This window comes from Cyanistes caeruleus, chromosome Z, assembly GCF_971803275.1.
Source record: "Cyanistes caeruleus chromosome Z, bCyaCae1.hap1.1, whole genome shotgun sequence".
Classification (NCBI taxonomy): Eukaryota; Metazoa; Chordata; class Aves; order Passeriformes; family Paridae; genus Cyanistes; species Cyanistes caeruleus.
In genome coordinates this window covers 41,124,107-41,149,968 of record NC_141732.1, presented here as the reverse complement: position 1 = coordinate 41,149,968, position 25,862 = coordinate 41,124,107, and the positions used below count along the sequence as shown (strand labels likewise).

General features: G+C 32.2%; 1 protein-coding gene across 23 annotated transcripts in view; it reads right to left on the bottom strand.

The window, feature by feature from the left end:
* The window catches only part of LOC111941807 (contactin-associated protein-like 4), a 207,361-nt gene that overhangs the window by 87,399 nt on the left and 94,100 nt on the right, over positions 1-25,862 (bottom strand). The gene's annotated exons all lie outside the window — the stretch shown is intronic.

Here is a 25,862-nt window from a genome sequence, read left to right as displayed (position 1 = left end):
CTAATATCATAATTTCCAGAACACTCAATTAACATTTCACACTTATGAAATGCTTGAAGAATGAGAGACAGTGAAAGTCATTTTTGCATGGCACTGGAAATTATGATCAAATGACTACAGGTACATGGATGGTCATTTCTCTCAAGCTAAATTATTCTTTGCTCAACAGTAGTCTGGAAATTAATTTTTATTTAATTAGCTTTAATACTCAAAAAAAGACCAGGTGGGAACAGCTTTTCTAAGAGGAAAAAAAAAACCCTCCAGATTGGAATGGAGACAGTCCATTTTTTAAACCAAAATTGTGGATGGATCATCATGACTTTCTGTATAGTAGCAAAAGAAAATAACTAAAGATTTTTTTTAATTTTTTTTTTTCAGGGAGACTTTGCTTGTGGAACTTAGAGCTCCATAAAATACTCTTTTCTTTTACCAGAATCTTAAAAATAAGAATGCTAGTTCTTTGACTAAATGTTTGTGACATGAGATTTAATTTCAAACAAATTTTTAGATTATTTTTGATGTTTAGAAGCCTGCAGTAATCTCTAGGAAAGAATGTGATAAATTAATGTTTACTGCTTTAGGTTTTTTTGTCATATTTCAACCTAAAGGATCTTGCTTACATTGTAACATCTTTAATTGCCTTTGTTGCACACTGGTGCTGTAGAATGGTTGCAAATTAAGCTATTTCAAGTGGATAAATTTAGTTTGCATCACTACCTGCTTGGTACATCTGGAAAAAAAGCAAAGTGCAAGGCAGAAAATTATCAAGAAAGGGAAAATTATCCTCTTACACCTTGAGAAAACAATGCAGCTGAACAGATGAACTGATTCTGAAATACTTTTTGAAAAACATTCAAACTGAGATCTAACTAAATGAGAACCTATAGGAATTCAGATGTATATTTAAATTTGAAATCTACTAATGGGCTCATCTTTAGTTTTTTTTACTTTTTTATTTAGTCTCCTGTAGGGATTCTTGGGGAAAAAAAATAATTATCATGTGACTATTGAAACAAACACAAAAATCTGTCTCAATGTTTCCCCCAGCTGAATTAAGGACAGGTAAAGTTGCAGAGATGCATATTTGTAAAATTATTCTTACTCCTTTTTATAAATACAAATTGCATTAGACAAAAGTAATTCTACTAAGGGCCATTTTCTCTTTCATTTGCAACCAACCTTTAAGTGCACATAGTTTAACTGACAATTCACTGTAAATGCCAACAATACTTCAGGTGCTATCAAATTTCATAAATAAAAGGCAAAAAGAAATAATAAAAGCGTTGCTGACATCTGACCACAGGGACACTCTACTGAAGACAGTTTAAAAAACATTTTATCACTACAGTGGAGAACAGCTTATTCCTTCCCTTTGATAAGTGCATTTCAGTATGTGCGTGCTGCAGTAGAAACTTCATTCTATTTCCTAAGGAAGGCCAAAATCTGGAAACAAATAAATCAAGATAAAGATCAAACACAAAGATGCCTGATCACAATTCAGCGAGGAGTGATTTCCTTGGAGAACTGAGAGAGCAAAGGTTAGAAACAAATTTCTAGATAGCAATACAATATAATTAACTGAACAATTACAAAGTAATTCACCAGTGCCTCTTACAACTACTGGGGGCAGATGAACATTTGGGGAAAGGAAGGCAATGAAACACTTCATCAGTTCATATGGTCCTTCCATGTGATGTTGAGTGATCCACTCACAGAAATAGGAAATGCCCACAGAAGTCAACTCATTCATTCTCGAGATCATTCTCAAGTTTATAATTCTTGAGATCTAATTTGCTTTGAAAGCTGGTAGTTCATACTTCATGACAGCTTTTAACCTATGTTAAAAGCTATGAATTAAATCACTCTAACATATAATCTGTGCCTTATAACAGGCACCTTCTCTTTAAAACAAGGAACTGTTTGCACCCAAAAACCTTAGTCATCATTGAATAAATCAATGATCATGCTAATTATAAAAGAAGACTGCTTCTGTTAGGGAAATTATCAGCTTTTCACCAGAAGTAATGTCAAAATGAGCACAGGAAAAGGACATGACAATTCAATATGGTATCATTTGTAAATATTTTTAGATCTGTCAGAAAATGGAAGTAATTCTTCAACTGTCAAGCAATATTTCAAATTATCTTCCTATAACACAGAGTGAGTAAAAGACTTTTAATACTTTCAAAATGAAAATGTCATTCACATTGTATTTAAAATATTAATAAATGTCACACTTCGTTATCTCATTTTTTTCAAATCACAAAGTAAAGAAGCTTTGTAAGTATTTTTAAAGAGTACTGCTATTTGGTAATTGTATTTCAAGTACATACAATTCTGCACAAACATTTGAAATAAATACACATTTTAAAAACCCAGCAAGAAGAAACACACAATGCAATCATGGATTACCAAAAACATTGATTTGCTAGGTATTACATAATCACTTAATGTAATTCTTAAATAAGTTACCTTTATTTTAATATGTTTTCAATTTTAAGCTATTTATGATAGATTAAAACATGGGTTTTCTTAAGATATGTGACTACTACTAATTTTTTTTATTCTAAAATATTATTAATTGAAATTCAAACCTAAAAACAAACAAAAAAAAACCCCAAAACCAGTCCTTCAAACTTCTCAGACTCTGCTTTGCCCACTTCATTTCTTTGAAAGTCTGTATGAAATTTTGTGTTACTATGTCTGTGTGAAGTCTGTCCTAAGGGGAGTCTTATGAGGACAGTATTCACTAGGAATGCACAAAACTTCCTCACACCTCTTTCAAATCTAAAAAGGTACATGGTCATGCTGACTGTCAATCTGTCTGGTCTTTTCTTGTTAGCTGGTAAAGAATAAGATTTAAATTACCACCTCTCATGCAAAGATGGCAACTCCAGAAATTGGTAGTCTGTAGTGATCAGCTATTAATGCACACAGGACTGTAGACCAAGAATCATGCTCATCTTGCCAGAAGTAGAATACACTGAAAAGAAATTGAGGAGAAAATGGTTCTGCCACAGGTAATAAATTCTAGGAGCACAATTAGGAGCTGGAATGATTGAAGCTGTTAAATGAATATGAAACACAAACTTACAGGCCTTATTCTGCAGTTTTTTTGCTCATTACAGATGAAGACTATGAAAGTTGGTTTTGGAACGTTAACCAGCTGTGAGTTTATGTGCTGTATTGTTTATGTTGTTGGCATGACTGGATATTTTGACAGAGATAAATAATAAAAATAGCATCTATTTCAGACTGAATTTACAAATTTACCTGTATTCTAAAAGAGGAAGTAAGATATCCAACAGAGAAGTAATTAAACATGATCCCCACTTGTATGCCTGGCTTTCCCTCCTGTAACCCTATTAGGCAAAAGTAATTACTCATCCAGCATATTAGATGGATAAATAAAGTCTTTCTATTTGACATTTTCTTCTAAGGTCTGAGGTGGCTCTAACAGCATTTAGCTGCCAAAGATCAGTATGGAAAATTCTGCAACAGAATTCTGGCCCCATCTAGACCTATTTATGCATATACATTTGTGCAACACAACAGAGACTCAGGAGTACCAGAAAAAGTGGCAAAGTGATTGCAGAAAATGAAAGCATATAGTTCTTAATCACTGAAAATAAGAGAAAATATCCATTGCCTCATAAAGGATGCTGTAAAATGACTTCAGACTAGCTCCATCTTACCACTCAGTCCAAAATGCTGAATGCTTGACTCTATGTTTGTTTAAGCAACAATTATTAAAAAAAAAACAAATCAACATACAATCTTACATAATTTTCTAATAATTTTTCATTAATTTTATAGCTTTTTTCCTTGCACAACAGAGGTAAGCTGCTGCTGCGTTGTCTACTATGTGTTTGCTTTATAAACATAAAATTAAAGAAAGGCTTTTTTAGCAAGGTTTCTTCTAGGAACAGAAACTTCTATATCAAGCAAAGAGCCATTGCCACCTGAATTTGAACATAGGACAAGGCTGCTACCTAACTTTTAAAGCTTCCTTCTCTTCAAGGCTCTTTTTTTTGATCAAGGCCTCCTAGAAAGTCTCTTGGCAGCCTATATCCTTGCTGCTTTCTGTACCTTACCAGATTGAGGACCAACTTTCAGAAATTCAGAATTTTCATCAAATTCTGATAGGACTATTCCATGGTTTTACAGTATAGCTTTTATCATGCTCACAAAGGAATAAATTACATCCCCCAACTTCTTCTGAGACATCTTTGACAGATGTCACTGATTGCAATAAAAAGAGAACCATCGATTTTTATTTTGTCCCAGTCATAATCACTTTCTAATCACTTTGCCAAACCTACAAACAGCATTATAAACCTAAAGATTACCTTGAACCTAGAGATTTCCGTGGTTTTCTCCAGTTGTGGAACAAGGAAAAGATATCCAGTTCCAGCTCAGTAAAACTAAATTAACAGTGAAACTCATCAGAGCTGTGCAAGAAGTATAACTGATCTGAAGGCTTTGAGCTGCTCAGGCAGAGATCCTTGCTGGCTGCCCTAAGTGACATGAATATGTCTTCAGATTAGAAGGCGGTCAGTGTCTCACCCTGGGAGGACACTGCAGTTGTAACAACCAGCTGCCCTTTTCTGGCCACATCAGGTTGCTTTCATATCATGCTACTCTTCTCAATCCTTGCAATACATCCACCTTCATGCTGTCAGAGATTTGCTCCCCGTCACGTGAGCCTTGTCATCGTGCTGTTCATCTCGGTAAGAAGGCTGGAGTATGGGGCCTACAAGCTACACTCATACCCTGACAAAAAACTTGTCCTACACAACTAAATTGTATTTCAAACATGAACTTCAAGTCTTACTATTACTTGTATTACTGAAAATACAGGGAAGTTTGGGAAAATATACAAGGATATATATACAAAATATATAAATGGAATTTCAATCCATGCCACAAAAAATCAGCTAAAATTGACCCATTGCTTCAGCAAATCCTAAAATAGGATAGTATTAGAGATATTCCTTCCATGTTAAAACTAACCTCAAAATCAACCTTGATCAAAATCAAGTCTGAAAATTAATTACAGGCTTCATCTACAACAGAAAACATAGTTAAGCGTAAGACTTTTTCGATAGTATACTCACCATGAAGTGCAAAACAGAGGAAAAAACACCAGAAAAATACCTACTTGTTAAATTCAAATATTTATTATTCTGATACATGTCTAAGGAAGCACTTTTGCTCGGCTATAATACTGCTTCATAATTCCATTGATATCACCTAAATTGACTGCATTTTTAACATAGAAAAGATATGATCTCGTGTGAATAAAGTACTAAGACAACATTTTAAAATAATTCCGTTGAGGAGAGTATTGGTTTTTATCAGAGAAATTGGAAAAAATAGAAAGAAAGACATGTCAGATGAAAGAACAAAGTATGTGGAAAATGTGCCATAACAAACCAATAATGCAAGTTAGAATAATTGCAGTGTGCTTTATTTAGACTGAGGAATGCATGCATGATGAATCAACTACTCAAGCCCTCCTTAAGTAAAATCTGTTTGTCAGAAAATTAGCTATGGATACTTAATCCAATTAAGAACTTAGCTCTTTCTTACTGTTTCGCTCCATCAAACTAGAATTTGGCAGACTTAATTATTTCTCATCTTCATATTTTCAGAAAGTTGGTTTGTGCTTTTGGAGATTTGTGGGGTTTTGTTAGTTTTTTATTCTTTTTACCTCCTCTGGGCTATTTTATAACTTTGTTTATTTGTATTTCTTTATTTAGTCAGTTTACTAACTACATGTGTTTTTATTATTTCTGAAAGGAAAAAAAGCATGTGATAGAGAAAAACTAAAAATAATTAATTTTTAACCAATTAATACAATGCAAGTGCCTTTGCAGTTTGTAATTTTATTTATTACTTAAGAATTTCTTTTAAATAGGCTACCTTAGGATGTGAAAGAATGGAAAATAAGAAAATATAAAACTTAAAAATATTAATGTTTCACATTGTTCCTGCCAATTTTAAATATATTTAAACTCACGAGTTAGCTTAGCCTTCATTAAAAAGAGGTATGATTGTTCTTCTTTTTCTCTACACTAAATCTCTTTTTATATGAATTTGAGGTTGAATTTGAGAAATTGAATGAACTATTCCTAAGAAAAAAATTAATCACATCAATGGATTCAGCTTTTAATTATTAAGAGATGTTTACCATTATATCAAAGTACAGCAGTGCTTTTCATTAATAAAGTTCTCCTAGCTTCAACAACAACAACAAATATTTTTTTTGCCATGCAATTTATTTATATTATGTACACTATATTCCTATATGCCTTTTTATATTTTTCTGCACCTGGGACCACACGTATTTTGCAGTCTTGCAGAAACTACCACTAAAGAGCTCAGATTCTTCCTGCTGGCATTCATGACAATATCTCTCAAACTTTAAACTTTTCCTGTCTACATTGCCAGAGGCACAGTACTTCTTGTTCCTAAGGCTTACCATCACAAATAGAATTGGAGTGGTTGCAGTTGTTCAAAAGATCAGATCCTGCACTAAAATAATTCTGACAGAGGATTTTTTTTTTTCAAGCTTTTTGGTTTTAGTATTAGCTCTTTTCTATATGGAAGATAGTAACTGCACTGAGTATCTGGAGTACCTAACAAAAATACACCTCTTTTTTTTAAAGACTATGATCTTCTAGCATTCCTAAACTAAAGTTGGTACGGGCTCTTTACTTCTCCAGACTAATTTCTATTCCATGTTAGATATTTTTCATGTAGGATTTTTTGACTTGAATAAAATTTGTTACTGAGATAACACAGTGGAATGAAAATGTAATTTCAACTCCACACAACACTAATTAACCAAACTGTAATGAAGACTCCATATGAACAACAAAATCTGTCTTCAAACAAATTATAATAGCACTATGATAAATATTGTCTAAACAGATAAGAGCCACAGAAAATACCACAGTGTGATTATCCATTATTCAAACATCCCAAACTTTGTATCAAGGATGTGTTTGCCATATATCCAAACTGTTGGTAGAATTAATTCTTAGAAAGAACAAGTGAAATTTTCCACATCTAGGAATATTATAAAACATAGAATGTTTATTTCATCATAGTGAGAATCCCTAGTTGTTTGCACTTACAAGATTTTTGTTTTATGAAATACATAAACTGTGATATGAAATATGCTTGTTTTAGTGACAATATTCACCTTTACTTTTATCCCTATAAAGATACTGCTGTAATGATTGGAGGTTTTTTTGAATGATCTACAAGGAATAGTCAGACATGCTACAGTGTAAGATCTGATCCTTATTCGGTCTTCAAAGTACCAGTTTAAGCAGCCTACTCAGAACAAACATCCCCAAAGGGATGAGTTTTGTTGAGTCATGAGCAGAATATGTTATTTTTGCTCTGGTGTACTGGTAGAGACAATGAACACCTGATTTTTTTTTTCTTCATGCCACTGTGCTTACAGATCTCTGCCACATTCATTCCTTTTCCAGGCCAAAGAATCCCAGTCTATTCAGCCACTTCTTCCATGCCTGCTGTCTGCTTTTTAACCTTTTGAAACATAATTTTCTGAATCTTTTGCAGTTCTACTATATTATTTTGCAATAAATCATCATATCTGCACTGAAAATATGAACAACACATACACATTCAAAGTGGAATAACAAGGTTTTTTTCTCTCATTCCCTACAAATTTTTTAGTAATTCTAACACTCTATTTTCATCTTTGTTCTAGAAGACTAAGCAGATAATTATAAATGTTTTAGAATTTTCAGGTGTCATCCTGGAAGCAGCATCCCACAGTCACTCATCTAACGTGAAAGGACCATGTGGTTTTTTTGAGGGCTGTAATTTGGGGGATTTTTTTGCCATGTACTTTTTGCTAGCAATGAATCCAGAATATTTGTATTTCTGCTTAATTACAGTATTTTGTATGTAAATACTAGAAACCCTTATAAATGCTCCAGGCCAAAAGCCAAGTCATAACTTTATCTGTGAATATTTTTTCTTTTATTTTTCTTTATTTTTCTCTTTAAATAATTAAAAAGAAAATAAAGAAATAAAAAATTTAAAAAAAAATTGATAATAATAATAATTACAAAAAAAAAAAAGCAGCATGCAGGAAGACATTTCAGACCATATCACAGAAAATCTAAAATGGCAAGGTCATGGACAAGACTATGGAATAGACTAATATGTTAACTACTTCATATGTTTTGTGTGATGTACTTGTTACTGCAACACATTTTTCCTACCTCTACTAAAGAGATGCCTTCAGTTAAGTATTAATTTGGTATGTTCACTTCAAAGAAAATATTAATTTTCTCTTGCATACAAAGTTATACTATTGTTTGGTCTAATTAAAAAATAAACCAAACAAAACTTACATGATTTTCAGGAACACACTTTCAAAATTACATGCACAATTTCAAACATAGTATTTTGAGCTGACATTTGTATATCTGTGTGAGAAAGACAAATAATAGTGAACATTTAAGAAAATCTGTATAGTTTCATAATTTTCACTGAAGGAATATTTTCAAATATGTACATATTTTATGGAAGAATGCTATCTTTATTAATTTTCATGACATTTGAATATGAACCTGTGATAATTCAGCATTGGGTATGTAGATGAGGATAGGAATTTTATGATAGCTCAACAGTTTATAAATGTTACAATCATCCTGCTGTACTAAAACTAAATTAAACATTAACAGTTTTTCCTTTGCTTGCGTATCATGTGAATGGTTTTCCCTTTTGCAAAACAGAAGCATAAAGACATACAAAATAAAAAGTGGAAAAGGTGAATTGCTAATGTAAATTTAAGGAACACTTCAACAGAGTAACATTTCATAGAGTAATTTGGGTTGGAAAGGTAATTTATTCCAAATTATTGCTTACATGATGGTCAGCAGTTGGGTCAGACATAGTTACTCAGGGCTTTCCCTTAATTTATATTTTGCAGTGCATGCTTATGTCTGTCACATGAACTGTCACCATCTTCTAGGAAAACTCTCTTTTCTCCCCTTTTCTGATTTTTACAACAGGTTAGAAAATAAATGAGACAAGTAGAGTGCATAATTAGGCACTCATTCTGGATATATAATATTATTAAGGGTTTGGTTCTTCCAAGATGCAAAGTATATCATATCTTGATGAAGTAACTGATATGAGACACTACCTCTGGTGATAGTTCTCCAGACTATCTACCCAAAGTAGATCAGAGGTTAATAGAGCAATTTCACTTCATATTGCAGAAAACGTGCTGGAAGAGAGATAAAATATCATAGATATAACACGATGTGAATAATTATATGCAGGTGGTGGGGAGTTTTTTGACCTTTTTTATTTCCAAAAAATATGGTATGATGCTGGCTGTTACAAACTAAACAGCTTGGGCAGTATCCTGAGGATCCCATTTTATTTGCCAGACTCTTGGAAGTAAAAATGGGTTATTAATCCAGTTTTACTTGGATTTTATTATATTCAATTCCCAAATGCCATTTATAAACAGGGAAGAAAAAATTAGAGAATTTGATGCTATTTACTTATTATGAATTTACACATAGATAGTAGAGAACAAGAAATGGCAATATCTTTCTAATTTTAAGATTTAAAATATATATGATAATTTAAAATGCATAAAATATATTAACTATTCACCAATTTTTCCCTGATATGTATGTTTATTTTATCACCTCAACTTCCACAATACAGGTGCTAGGTTTTGACATTGTGCCTCTGCAGTCTCAGAAAATGTAAATGACTGAACTACTGTATATAATTTACAACACAATAAGTATCTTGTAAGCCTCTAAAAGCTTCACTGCATATGAAGTCCTCGCACCTCAAGAGAATGGAGACACATTTCCCCTAAATGCCCTAAACAGTTTGAAAAAAATAGCAGCAGAACCACTGATAATGAAAGAAGATCTGTTTGTTTTCAATACTTAGTCAATACTATATCCAAAAGTTAATGCCTTGTATATAAACTGACAGAACTTTGCTTCTTAGCCTGCTACTACCTGAATTGTCTAAGACTAAATAAAATCACAGAATACAATAAAATTCAATTCAATTCTTCAATTATATCCATTTTTACTGGTTTCATCTTCCTGGTGCCCTCCTTGATATCAAATCGACAAGGAGAAGCTGAAAATTATCATCTCATTGAGGGAAGAAAAGTTACTGAGGACAATGCAGATCTTTTTCCTCACCAGGGAGTCAAGTTTTCTCACATCAACACTAAAACAAGAATCATTATACTCTTTTGCAATTTTGCGAATTTGTATTGGCTGATTTAAAGAAACACTGCAAAAACTACATAACGTCCAACACAATTTTACATTTTGCTTAGCTGTTTGGGTTTACCCTTCAGAACTAAAAGGTCACAAATCAGCATAATATCATACTAATAATGCCAGGTGACATTTTTAATAATGCAAATTAAATGGGGACTTAATCAAGATGAAAAAAAAATATGGAAACTTTACATCGAGATCCTGATAAGGGTTTCCAAGATCTTATCTTCACCATTTTTTTATTGTTCCCATAATAAAAGTCTATGTAAGGCTAGAATCTCCTGTGTCCAGAGAAGGACCATGTAGATATCTGTGGGCTGGAGCACTTGTCTTATGAAAACAGGCTGAGAGAGCTGAGCTGAAGCCTGAAGAGAAGGCTTCAGGGAGACCTTAGAGCACCCTTCCAGTAATAGGGGACCTACAAGAAAGATGGAGACAGAATATTTACAGGGGCATTAAGTGACAGGACAAGACAGAATGCCTTTAAACTGAAAGAGGATAGATTAAGATTAGGTATTAATTAGGAATTAATTTTTTACTGTGAGGGTGGTGAGGCACTGAAACAGTTTGCTCAAGAAGCTGTGGATGCACCATCCCTGGAAGTGTTCAAGGCTAGTTTGGATAGCCCTGGTCTAGTGGAACGTGAGCGTGCCCATGGCAGGGGTGTTGGAACTGGATGACTTTTATAGTCCCTTCCAACAGAAACCATTCTATAGTTCTGTATGTATACAAATAATATATTTTATAATAAATTGACATACAGTTATACACTCTTTAAAATATTGTATTATATGCAGAAAAAACATATATAAATGTATAAAATATCTACAATGCCATATTGACAGTAGTACTGGCAACAATGATTGCTTTTAACAGTCTTCATCACCTCATTCACAAGGTTTATCTGATAATTTAAGGTCAGTACTTTTCAGGTCCCTGTTAAAAAACCCTTAAAATCATGGGTTTCTCACCTACAGTCCCAATGAAAAGTAAAATGCAACAAAATTATTTCAAGCTTTCTTTTAACTAATTTTTGTCAAGAATGTTGATGAAGTATAATTATTTTTTTTTGTCAGAATCTCTGAATATTCTTTTAGTCATGATAATAAATTAAGAAATGGTCATAGTATTAAATTAAATTTCTCAAGCATATCCTGTGACTCCTGGGGATGGTGTTGGGTATGGCCAGGAACTGGATTTAGTGATACTTATGGGTCCCTTCCAACTCAGATTATTCTGTGATTCTGTGAAATTTGCTTAATGGCATTTATTTTATGAATGTCTGATTTATAAATAAGAGAAAACATACCTTTTTCCAGTTTGTAGACATTGAAAAGGACACATAAAAGTATCCACACTTGCACTACAAAATAAGCAGTAAAGCTGCATTGCCATCAAACTGGGTTTTGGTCGCTGTTCATTGTTGCTTTGGTTGGTTGGCTTTGTGGTCTTTTTGGGTTTGGGTTTGCTTGTTTGTTCATTTCTAACGTTGGCATGATTCATGTAACTCAAGCAGGTTCTTATGAAATATCAAATTTCATCATGCTAAAAAATATCCTAAGAGGCAAATTTCTAAAATTTTATTACCATAAACTTGACACATGGTTAATTTACTTACTGCATAGCTTGGTGTTAAATTTTCATTTCTCTGCCTCAGGGAGAAATCCATCAGAGGAGAATTAAGAGAATAAATACTGTGGTTTTTTTCACCAGGTGCTACTGCAAATAAAAGGAAGGTCTCTGGGAGTAAATGCAGATACAATAAAATCTGAGCAACATGAAAAGTTAAGGCTACAGAGTTTCTCTGGGAAATTTTTTGAAGAGGCATTATGTCAAAATTATTTGACATAATGAAATACAGTCTGTATAGGAAATCTGAAAAGTATTAATCTATCAGCTGTATTGCTGGATTTTCCAGTATGTGTGATATTTTTGGGGGAAATGCAGAAGGAAGATAGTTATGGAGAAGATAAAGAAAAGAAGAGAAAGATAAATGATTTGAAAAAATGATATAACAGAAATGAGAGAGATAGGAAAGTATAAGAGGATATTTGAAATCTAAGAAATAAATTATGACAATTTGTAATTAGTATCTTTAATAATTTATTCAAATCAGTCTTTACAAACACAATAATATATATGAACATATTTCTTTTATTTAAGACAACTGAGATAGTGCTAACAGCTCCATTTCTATCATTTATTTATGTCATTATTGAGCTAAGTATTTTCAATGTCAGATATATTTCTAGTGTATCTCAGAATTGTTGTGGTGGTCAACAACCTTCACCATGGAAAAATGATTAAATGTAGTTTAAAAAACTAGTTTTTCTGAAGGGCTGGAATATATGGAGAAGGAAGGAATATATGGAGAAAAGCAACAGTGCAACCTGTTGTAATGAATTTCAGGCAGAAAATAACATCCGTAATAAAATTCAGACAGGATAGTAGATTAAAAAAAATCAAGGGATGCAACTCTAATGAAAACCATAATTGGTTTAAAAATAAATCATCATTTATGTTTTGCTAAATGAGAATTTCAGGAATCTACTGAAAAAAACAATTTATTATTGACAAGTAATGGAATATAAATATTTTACATTAGTGTGGTTTTAAAATGTTTAAGTAGATGAGGATTTTTTTAATGCAAAAACTTAAGTTTGTTGGTAGTGGTGGTGGAGGGGTTTTTCTTGTAGTTATGTGAGCCCATGTGTTTACACTGCTGTGGCACAAAGTGATCAATAAACAACAGCCAAAATAGTAGTGTACCTACTCTAGCTAGATTTTCTGATGATTTTGTCATTTGAACTTTTCATGAGAACTATATTCCATAAAGATAAAGTGGGTTAAAGTAACCTAAATTGTAAGTATGAGGAAAACTGAACATATGAAGCCTTTAACCTTCACACTATCCAGGACAAGTGCCTTCTTTGTATGAGTATAAAATATGCTGTAGGATGAGCAGACATCATACCATTGTTTTATATTATTCTTGAATGTTATTTCTGAGGTTTGGGTAGAAAGAAAGATTCTCAGCAATCCTATAAAAAAGCACAGAATTCTGATTTAATTCCTCTTATGATGTCTTATGATGTCTTGCCATCACCAAGATCAGAAAGATTAATCACCTCTCTCAAGAGTAGTGAACTTAGCAGTTCAAGTTAAATACAGACATACATTCTTTAAAAAATTGAATTAAAGAAATCTTTCCAATTGCTTATTTGATTAAAAGAGGTAATTCTCTGTACTTCATCTAAGATATATTCACAATATGCCACAACAATTTGTTTACTGTTCACAAGTAATAGTGGTTCTATGGAACTGTAAAGCTGACTTCTCTCAATTACTTGAAGGTAGAATATTAAGAAAATCCAAACCTGTAGATATCAATGGCACCTTATCGATTACTATTCTGTTCTTGCAGCTCCACATATTTCATAGACATTTACATTGGAAAGCAAAAATAACAATAATTAGACTTAAAAGGAAATGTTGGGTGACATTTTCCCTTAAAGACATTTATATAGATAGGAAATTTGATTTCAATACCATTGAATCAGAGACAGTCCTTTTCACCTGGATGTAAACTGTCTCAGAAGAATCAGTTCTCTCAGAATTGCTCTACTATTGCAAAAGAAATTAAACTGAACTCTTACAAATGCCTTAGCTTTTCACGTTCGCAATGACACAAAAAAAATTAATATTTTTCCAGCGTAAAAAGAAGCTTCTATTAATGGATATGACATAAGGCTTTACAAATGTGTGACATCTGTTCTGATGCTGAATGCTACAAACCCTGAAACAGCAGCTCTGAAAAGTACACTTTTAGGCAGCAAAGATACTTTTTTCTTTTCCTACCAGAAATAAACAGGTTTATCTGAAAATCTTTCTCCAATCCCACACTCAGAGTAAGAGAGTTGTCTGGCACAGAAAACTTTAGATTAAATACCTCAGGTTTGCAGATATAACCTTAACATAGACATGAGCTTTCTAATGGAATATTGTTTATATATTTATATATAATTTATCTGTTTATATATAATTATAATTATATTTGTTTAATATTGTGGAAAGTCTTGTATTGCAAGCATTATCTTTTTTTTAACAAAATAACCTTAAAGTACAAATCGTTTTCCCTAGGACACACACTATAGTGTAGTATATATAGTACAATAAACAAGAGGTATCAGAGGTTTCCCTACAGAATTCTAGGGACAAAGAGATCCTATGATATAAAGCACAAACAAAGTCAAAGGCAGGCCACAAAGAGAAAACACAATATAAAATACAGTGCAGAGCAGTTTACATTTTGACTGCAGTTGAAGAATAGCTGTTGCTACACAGTATATCATTTTTATCATAGAACTCTCTCAGCTTCTAGCACATCTCTAAGGAATATCTTGAACCACTACTCAAGTAAATCAACAAAAATGAACTATAACTTGATAAAAGGGGCTTTCAGAGATTTAAAATTATTTCCATACCATTTAAGTCATTGTCATCATTGCAATTGTAACTGTCAAGAGCCCAATTAATTCATATATTGAAGTCATCGCTCTTTGGTGACCTGAACAAGATAGAGATATTGCACCTATGTATGAACTGAGACACTAAAGTGAGCAAGAAATGAGAAAAACAGCTTTTCATTTCAAGGTGATTGTATAAATTCATTCCAACTCAGCAGTAATTGGAGTTAGTTTTTGTGTTTTGACCCTTACCAGCTTCCATCTAAGACCGGAAATTGTAATAGAGTCCTTTGGTGGAAGTGACACTTTTAGGTTAGGAATGAGGAGCTCTGCTAGAATAAACGTAGTTTCTCAGTCTGTGGTGGTTAGTTTTAATAAAGTCACTTAAACTAACTAAGTTAAGTAAAGTAACTTAAAACTACCTTGTTTCTCTGCATGAATACATGGTATATTACAAGTATATGCTCTTACACTACTTACAGGATATTGGTAATAGCACTGCTAAAGTTATCAATTTGCAAAGAAATTGGTGAACTTAAAAATCTAGTGTAGAGCACACATCTGATGTAGATTTTTATTTCTGTTTTCATCCAAGCAGTGTACAATATAGTAATTAATGTAGTAGTTCTTTTTTCCAGATCGGTTTTCTTTGCTTTATGTAAACATGGAATATACAGGTAAAAAAGAAAACAAAAACAAAACCAAAACGAAACAATCAAACATACTGGTAGCTTTTTCTTTTTCTTTTTTTTAAATACATTAATGGTATATTGATTTTTTCCTTCTAGGTTATTGAAGTTCAGTTGACTTGAATATACAAATAAAAGTATCTCACTTTGGATACTTCTCTTCCATTTAAAAAATGAACGTAAGACAAACTGTAGAAAACCTCAAATAAAATTTAAAAAAAACTGTCCTTTTTTATTTTAATCTAAAAAACTTTAAGATAAATTCATCAGCTCAGATGAGAACTTGACTATTTTTCCATTCAACACAAGCAGATTTTTTTGACTAAGAAGTGTGTTGTGCTTTACTACTGAACTGAAAAACACTCCCTACCCTACATCATAATGACTATCTTGGGAATACTCTCACAGCTTCTTCACCACCCCTTACTGTTCCTTACAGAAGCTGTATCCTAAGAACTCCCTCTATTGCATCCTTAGGCTACTTTTTTTCTCATTCTCTTTTAGAATGTTTTTATATTTCATTCTTATTGTCAGAATGCAGCAGTTAATTATTATTAAGCGTATTACCTATTTTAGCAAGTAAGAAGAAGAAGAAGAAGAAGGTATTTTTAGCTAATATCAAGAATATCTTCAATATGATCCTGGAAGACTTTGGCTATAAAGTAGCCACCTCAAGTTTTCCTTATTATCAGAGTCTCTGAGCTAATCATCTTTATCATCCTACAGATACTAAATTTTTTTATTCTGCTCTTTGATTTTTCTTTTCCTCATGAGTTTTAGGCTTTGGTAAAATTGATCTTGGTTTATAAGACAGTAGGAGTAGAAATATATTACACCCCACAGTATCAGTAACCCAGTACTGTTATAAAAAGTAATAAATACAGCTTAAATGCTAACCTGATCAAAAGAAATTTAAGTAGCTCATAAAGATCTTGAACAGTGGAATGCTGTTTATAGCAAAACTTTCCATATGCCCTTCTCATATATAATACCTTTTTCTTTCCATTAATGTCTTTTGAGAATTAAAATGGGTTTACTAAAAAGAGTTTTACTGCAGTTCCTTTTTAAATAGCACTCTATAGGACGGTATATTTATGCACTAATTTGGGCCTCCTGAAAATTTATTATCAGGAATTAAGTCAAATAATTTACATCACCTTCCAGGAGCATAACAGTAATATAAAGGTAATTTCTCCCCTCCCCCTTCTGAATTCTGCATTACGAGGCCCTAAATCGGCTAAGACAGCAGTAGACTGATTTGTGGAAAGTGTTCAGAAGAGGATTATGTCTTCAAATATATGAATGTAACTGGGATGGAAATATTTCTAATGGGAGACTTTTATTTTTCTTAATGGGATATTTTTATTTCACTGTGAAATCTAATACTGCTGCACAATACACAAATATTTGCTTTTAAGGAAATCACATAACATTATACACACAATTTATTAATGTTCATTAATTGAGTCTGTTTTAAAAAGTGAAGTCAAGACGTGGCCCTAAAAGTTGTGCACATTTATCTCAGAATGAGAAGTTATGTTGGGGCTGATCAGGGCTGACCATGATTATATCAAACTGTAACAAATTTAGATGACATTGAAACCAATACCCACAATAAATCTCTAATTTCAACAGACCAGCCTCACTGTTCACTGTTTTTTGCTTTGAACCATTGTTCACTGAAATAAAAAATGGATGCAAATAATTCAGAAGGCTACTAATTTGTTTCCAGAAAGTTGGCAAATTCTGTGCATGAATTTGCAGATATACACTATATCAGACAGTCAAGCAGCTCAGCTCATTGGAGTGGCAGGCAAAACAGAACTAGGTGAGGGTTGCTCCAGTCCTACTTGTCTTGCTCCAGCATTGCCCAACATTTGCATTTTCAGCATAAGAACAGCAAAACAATGTAAAAAAATTATTACCAAACCATGTCCATCAACAACAAAATGCTGAAACTGATGTCTATGACAGGAATCAATTTTCTTCTCTTTTTTTTTTTCTTTTTTTTTTTTTTTTTAAATTTAGTAACTCAGTGAAAATATCTGAAGTATCTAAAAATTCAAAAAATGCTTAGAATAATTGCTGACGGTAAAATGTATGCTCGTTGCAAGGATGGGGAAAAAAATGCCATGAAATGCAAATGTTTTCTAGGAATGGAATTTAAATACTGAAAAGCTGAAATATTTCTAGGAATGAAAACTATTGTTTTAGTTTTTTTAAACACACAGATGGACCTATGTTCTAAGGACCACATAATCTACTTTCTTATTTAGTAGTTACGAGATATCTCTTCTGACAACCTGAAATGGTTAGATTTTTAGTGCAATGTTCCTTTGAGAAAAAATCAACTCCCTATAAGGTAACTAGTTCCTTGTTGATTTCAAATTTCATCATGTGTAAAACATTAACAAAACTATTTCTTTGTAACCCAGATTTTTCACTTAATATTTCACATACTGAAGTTTACTTAAAAAATTGACTGAGCCTTAGTATATATGAGATGAATAGATTCAGTATATTTATCTAGACTGAAATGCATTCAAATGTCAGCATTACCTTTATGGAGAAATATTTCCATACAGAAGATATTTCATGCTCTTCACAGAAATTAACGATTTTCTTTCTTGGCAATATTTAATGAAACTAGAAGTACAAATTAACAGTTTGGGAGTAAATCAAATATCCACTCTGCCTCAAAGAAGGACATAAATTTTAGACAAAATACTTAATTAGACAAAATACTTTTTTCCTGGAACTTATACATTAACTTATTATATATTCTTATATTATATATTTAACAAAAAAAATGCCATTGCATATACCTATGCAAATACTATCTGCATGCTAATCAAATTTTATCCTTTGTTCAATTGTTACCAAAATGTAATGTCTGCAATCCATTATATTCTTCCATGTGAGATTTTGTATCTTAGACAACAGAGGACTAGCAGGTCAAATTTACTGAAGAAGATGGTACAGAAATCTATAGTTTTCTATAACTTGAGTGAGTTTGTTTGACCTACATTCCCTATGAAATGAAATTCATGATGAAATGATGAATTGAAGAAGATTTCATGAAGATGAAAATTTCATACTAAAACAAATAGGTAGTTTTTCTTTTTTTGTCTCTGTTCACCCTGGAAATCATATGAATAACAGATGGGTGAAAATGCCTTTTAAGTTTCAATTATTATTATTAGGGATATACATAGCAAAAATTGTGTTGTTTTTTTTTTTTTTTCACTTTAAACCCTGATTGCACCCTAATGAAATCCCACTACTGATTATTTACATTATACCTGAACTAATCCACTGTACTAATTTTCATCTCCTTAAAATGACTTTAGTACCAACAGAATGTCTACCACATTCCAATTTCAACGTGAGATATTGTAGCAGTAATGAAATAAATGTTTCACACCATGAAAACACATTGACAAAATCCTAATTTGTAACTGCATTGAATCTGGTGCTTAAATGACATATGCTGAGACACAGTAATAAAAAAGTTTCAGTTTAATTTTGACCATAAATCATTAGTGATGCTTCAAGTTAAATTAAAGCCCAAATCAAGTTTTACAGTAAGAAACAAATAAAACATTTCAAAATACTTCAGAAACAAAACAAAATCCTGATAAGCCCTTTCTAAAATATTAAAATAAGCCACTCTGTTCAAGATACTTGAAGAAGTATACAGAAGGCCAATGAAGCAACTCATTGAAAATGAAAGATATTATCCAGAGCTAAATTATATTCCATAGAATTTATCAATAAACTCTGCAGTCTGAAGTAACATATGGCTACAAGAGCCCAATGATATCAAATGATACTGGATTTATTTAGACTATTTCATAATACTATGACTGCCACCCCTCTTATTCTATTTTCTCTATAGTTCAACCCACTGACTGAAAAAAGGGAAATTAAATATGAAAGTATCCCTTTTCAGAATAGGAAACAAAAAAAAATCTTGGGATTGTTTTGTTTTGTTTTCTATTTATTGTCTGCAATATTAGTGATCCTTTAATGCTCACTGCACACTTTAGTGACTAGGCTGTATATCCAGTACAGAAGGAATAAACTGGAAATGTGATCTCTTACGACATTAAGAACAGAAAGATATCCTACAGAGAAATTCAACCTCTACGAAATGTAGAATATAATGTAAAATATAATGTAAGTCAGTTAAGAACAGCTCTTGATTTGCTGTTTATTGTTCATTGATTGTTGCACTCTTTCAATAGCATGTTATGTCTCAGAAAAATCATACAGTTCCATTCATTTTATGGAAAGTCTGAAACGTGTCTAATTTTCACACTGAAATTGTAACATCCAGCCGAAACTACTTGTCCTTTTAGAATGACACAAAATAATTTTGAAATTAATACTTCTTACACATGAGGTTCTTTCCCACATTTCTATTTGAAGCAGATCTTAATCAGTCAGTAGCACGAAAGAAGAAATCCTTTCCATCTAATTGAATACACATGGCTAAATACCATGACACAGCTTCATACACACTGGATTAAACTACTTCTATCTCAATGGCAGCAAGCCAATCCCTTTGAACAGCCAAAAAACCCATGAAAGTCTGGTTCTGAATGGTACTTAAAATATACATTTCTGACTATGGTAAAAAGAATAAAGAAAATTGAAGAAGAAAACTTTCACAGTGAAATTTACCTGCAATAAATATCTTTTTAATAGATGTGACATATCACCCCTCCTGAGGGATATTTGCAGTGCCAACTACACCCATTTTCAGCTTGCTGTTTCTGCTTTTTCCTAAGGAATTGCCTACTGAGTTCAAAACCACTATGGTATTTTCTAAGGCTAGGACTGTAACTCTGCAATTATTCACACAACATTCCTAAATATAAGTGGACAATTAACTACAAAGATGAGTATTGAATTTACTTATTTGGGATATTTATGTGATTGATAACAAGCATAAATTTGGATGATAATTCTAGATGGTGTGTAACAACTTCTTTTTTGCATTTTTTTTTAACCTCTCTAAAGTATTATTATTTTCTATGTAGAAGTAAATGAAATAGAAAAATAAATTTATCTAGATTCAAAATTACCTTTATAATTAAGATCCAAAATATCTGGATACATTCATATTCACAGAAGGAAATGCATGAAGCCTCTATAGCAATATTAACCTGATATGACTATCAAAACATAAAAAATTCAAAAATATGTAAATTAAGGAAGATTAACCAAATATTCTGATTCTTCCTGAGAATGTATAATACTCTAGTGTGCTTTCTCATGTTCTTCTTGACTTCTGCAAGAATGAGAGCATGAGAGAGAGTAAAAGAAAGGGAGAGAGTCAGGCAGAGGGAGTGGGACAAGCAAAGAAGAGGGAGAGGTAAATAATTTATTGAAAAAGACAAGCCAAAGAAGTAGTTTAGAAAATAATTTGACTTTAGAAATATGAACACTGTGTAGCCTTTTTATCAGTTCATGTGTTATGTTTTCAAGTAAGTAAGATGATTTTAGTCTTCAGCATCCAGTTGACCCTACCAAGGATCCTCATATTTTCTAGCTACCCATCATATGTGCATATATATAGCAAAGGCATCTTCCAATTACTGACTGAATTTTTGAGGAGAAAGAAAAAAGGCATAAGAACTGCATTTTTCATCCTACCAAGAGAACAAACTGCATCTGTAATGGGAAGAAATGCTGACATAACATGCAATGAAAGAAAAAAACCCAAAGTGTAGCACTTAAAGTTCTGTTAAGATCCACATATCTTGCCGTTCATTTATATCCTGTGAACAAGTGTCATCACTCAAGAATGTTGCGTAAGACAAGTATTTAGGGCCTGTATGCAATTGGTACCAGTGCTCAAATGAGTTGAAGAAACTTCATGTCGAAATGAGGTGTTCTTGCTTTCAGGAATCACATTTACTGTTTAAGATACAGACTGTCAGAAGGATTTAGCAGGTAATATAAATTTGTCCAAAAAACACAAATAGAAAAAAAGAGTAAAAAACAAATCAAGAAGAAATATTTTGAACTATCTCTAAAAGAAGAGTTGAGCATGGTCTGTTGAAAACTATGAACAAAAAAAAGGTATTCTCAGCCATGTTCATGTGCTGCAATTTCTAATTTTTATGTTCTGTATCTTTACACCAAATTAAACTCAAGTTTTATAAGGAAAATCTGGGAAACATTGTTTGATTATGACATCTAACACAGCCAATTTGCTTGTACAACAGTAAAAATCTTGCCTTACACCATCAAAACATCCTCTTTTTGAGGATCTTCTGAGACATTTTCGCAATATCTGAAAATGCTGGTTTTATACATAGTAAATGATTTTTTATATCTGATCAATGACGTTTGCTGTCATTAAGAGGAAAACATTCCTTCTGCAATTTTTTCTCCTACTAACTGTTCTGTGATTTTCATTTCCATGTTGTATTTTAAATGTAATGAATAATTTTCTCTAGTAATAATTTTTGTGTTTCAGTCATTATACATTTAGTTATCAGTTGCATCAGTAACATTATAAAAGAGAAAACGCCACAGTACATTGACAGCACATTAACATATAGATTAAAAACAATTTAGTCTGTTCAAAATGTGCGTAAAGTGCAGTTATTCACAGCTACGTACTTTCAGCTAGCAGAAAATTTTGCAAGACTATAAAGCTAAACCAAACCAGTGCCCTGTGAGGTATGTCATGGAACTTTCCATTATAAAGTGTTTCTGAAAGCCATTAGGTTCCTGACCTGAGCACAGACATTATTTCACTAACTTTGTAAACACTAATATGCAATGGTTTGTAAAAACTAGAATTAAAAATTCCATTTTTGCTATCATTAGGTTTTTCTTTTTGCAAAGTTATATTCATGAGAAGTTCAATACTTCCTTGAATTCAGGCCATACAGGCAGGTGTTTTTTCCTAAATACCTTTGTATAATACATAAGTTAAAACTTCTATAATACAAACTGATGAGCATAGCACTTTAAATACTTCCTATCGCAAGGCAATAACATCTTTTTGTAGATATGAAAATAAAATACTGCCTTTTTATAAAGAGACAGAGTTGGACAAGAGGAATAATTATAATTTGGTAGGATCTATAATCTGCAAAGGCCTATATTACTTAAATTTCTTCAGGCTTTCTCTTTTCTGCACAATAATTTCAAGGAGATATACAAAAATAAAAACTGCTGTAATAGCACATGATCAAAGTAAGTATTAGGCTGGTGCGGTTGAAGCACTTATTGATACAAGTCTGACTGTGCTAGAATTGACTCATTTATTAGTCTCAGCTTGCAGACACTTAGGCAGTCAAGCAGTTTCCTGACTTGAGTTTATATATTGATTTCATGTGAATGATATTATTAACACTAGGATCCTATGAGTCAGAAAGGCAAGTCACAAGCAAGAATGATGTGGAAATGACACAACAATAGTTCTAATGAAATAATCCCTAACATGTTTAAATCACTCTTTGAAATAGAAAAATCTTTGTTTCATTTGTTTTGTTAATTATGAAAAGGGATACTACTCTCAAAAGGGGGTATGCAGGAGAGTGCATGCAGAACTACCTAAAGAAATTAAATCATACCTGAGTGAGGATCCCATAGAAACTCTACAAAAAGTGCAATCTCAGATCTGAGTAATATCATAAAAAAACCCAACAGAAATAAAAATATCAGATGAAGAATTCATCAGTTTCTGGAAATATGATAATTTGAAAAACCCAAAGAACTAGACAGGAAAATATTTAATACCTGCTTTCCTACTCTGTGAAAGAATAGATCAGCAGATGTTCAAATAAAATGCTTAATTCTACAGACTAGATACAAATAAACATAGCTAAAGGTTTCATCACTTTGATGAAGTTCTGTGTATGTATTTATACCCTGGTGCATGTAAATATGAAGTTCTCCCCATATTTTCCAATTATTCTGAATGGTTTCTGGAATTGTAGGGTGTCAATGGTTCCATATCATACTAAGCCTAAATAAAGTCTTGGCATGAACCATGTATCATAGGCCAAAATATTTTTCCTGGTACTGTAAAAATAAATAAAAAGAAGCTGTATCAATGTTTAAGTCCCAAAGGCATCTAACAGAATGAAGAAAATAGTACTGAATTGGGTGGTGTTTACATTAGGTTGATCTTACTGGCATGTAGCAGGGACTGCAAGCCATAAGGGTTCCTCCAAATGATGAGCTCTCTGGTGCTTCTGATTGTCCCATCCTTCTTACTGCCTTAATATCCACTGTTAAACAGTTTTGTACGTAAGCTACTCTATTCTTAGCATTTTTGGTTTTGTGGTGGGAGCTTTTTCATTTTTTGCTGGTAATACGCGCGCACGTGTGTGCGTGTGTGTGTGTGCGCGTAACAAATTAACTAACACCTTCTACATTTTCTTGGTCTCCCAATATTAATTACACTCTATTAAGTAAATATTTTATCAAAACTAACCTTCAAAGAAGGGTTGACCTAATATACACCTTCCTCCTTATTTTCTTCTTTCATAAGTCAGAGAAAAAAATTATTTTATTAGTTTCTTGAATTAATTTGAATTCAGATATTTTGCTTCTTTCCTTTGAGGGTCACCAAGAATTGGAACAGACTATCCAAAGAAATTGAGGAGTCTCCTTCCCTGGAGATATCTTAAAGACATCTAGACAAATCTTCAATAAGATTTTCCAGTGTACTCTGCTCTAACAGGGAGGTTGGACTAGATGGCCTCTAGTGGACCCCTCCAAATTTAATCATTCTAAGATTCTGGATTGAGTGGTTAATGAGCTGTGAAAACTTAAGAAAGGTTAAAAGAAAGCTTTGTTTTTATTTATCAGTGCTCTGTTATATAGGGCTGAAATTTGCACTGCATTATAGAAAACAAATATATACAAAGAAAGAAATCAGTTTTGATGGCAGGTTAGTTTAATAGAGTGTACTTTCCTATATGTATATGATAAAGAACTTCAAAATGAGCATATGGATCTGCAATCCATCTTCTGTTCATTTTATCTGACCATTTTTTGCTTACAATAGATGAAAATACCATACTTATATCCCCTTGAATAGGAACATAACAGCTCACAGTCTGTTAATAAATCTGACATCTCAAATGGCTTAATACGAAATATTTTCAAAATAAAAAAAAAAAAACACAATTTGCTTTCCTCAGAATTACAAGTTTCTGTTCAAGTCTCATATTTATTGAGAAGACTGAAAGTAGAATGTTAATCTTTTTAAGCATACTTTTATTTACCAGAATCATAATCTCACTTCTGCATAGATGCTGATAAACACAGTTCCTTTTTATTTAAACTATGTTGAGCCAGCTTTTTAATTTGACATATTTTCTAAAAACAATAGCAAAGAAATGTTCATAACAGACAGAAATTTGTTAATACCATGAATGAACTGAAAGGTAATAACTAAATAAATTTCAACATATGACAGTTCTCCTAGTAATTTTTAAAATCTCTTAAACATCTGTCTTACTGTTAACAGACCGATCTCACGGCTACATGCCATCAGTTTTATGTGGTGATCACTGGTTTTTGAAAAATAAACAAGCAAAAAAAAAGGTTACATAAACAAACCCTGTTTTTTTCCTAAGTGCATCTGAGGTTTTGTCCATTTTACTTTTTTGTCCACTTGTCCATCATTATTCACAAATAGACCAACTCATATACAGACAGACCTGAGGAAAAGGCATAAATACACTTTTTTTTTTAAGAAGACACAAAAGGTCAGTACAGAATTCTTCATGTGCACATTTTTCTATACAACATAGGAGTTTTTACTTTCTTTTGCATGTAAGAATATAGAGGGTTCATAAAAGACAGTGTTCAACACTGTTGAAGATAATACACAGACACAAATCACTGGCTCTTTTTTAGCCTGAACAAGAGACAGGAAATAGAGCTGTTTTTCTTATGTCAAAACATATCTTCTGCACATATGTATGTCTCTTGTTCCCTCTCACTACTGAAAGATATTATGGTCCATGAGATTTTCCCTTAAAACAAGGACTGAACTAATCAAGCCTGGACAGATTTCCATAATATTACCAGCTGGCCAGAAACTATTGTTTTCCAGTAATCTGTTTCAAATAACTATGTTTCCAATTATAATATTTGAGCATAAAATTCCTCCTAACAAATTTTCTAACAATCAAAATCATAATATTGCTATTATCACAGGCTACGCTCAAATATGGTAACTTATACTGAAATCAGCTGTTAACAAGAAAATGTTGTTGCCAGTACCTCCTGTATTCTAGCATTTTTATAATAGTAAGTTTAAGTTTTCAGGATAGCTTATATTTATTTCAAAAGGAAAACTATTATAAAGTGAAAGAAAAGAACTATTAATATGGAACTAAACTAGTATG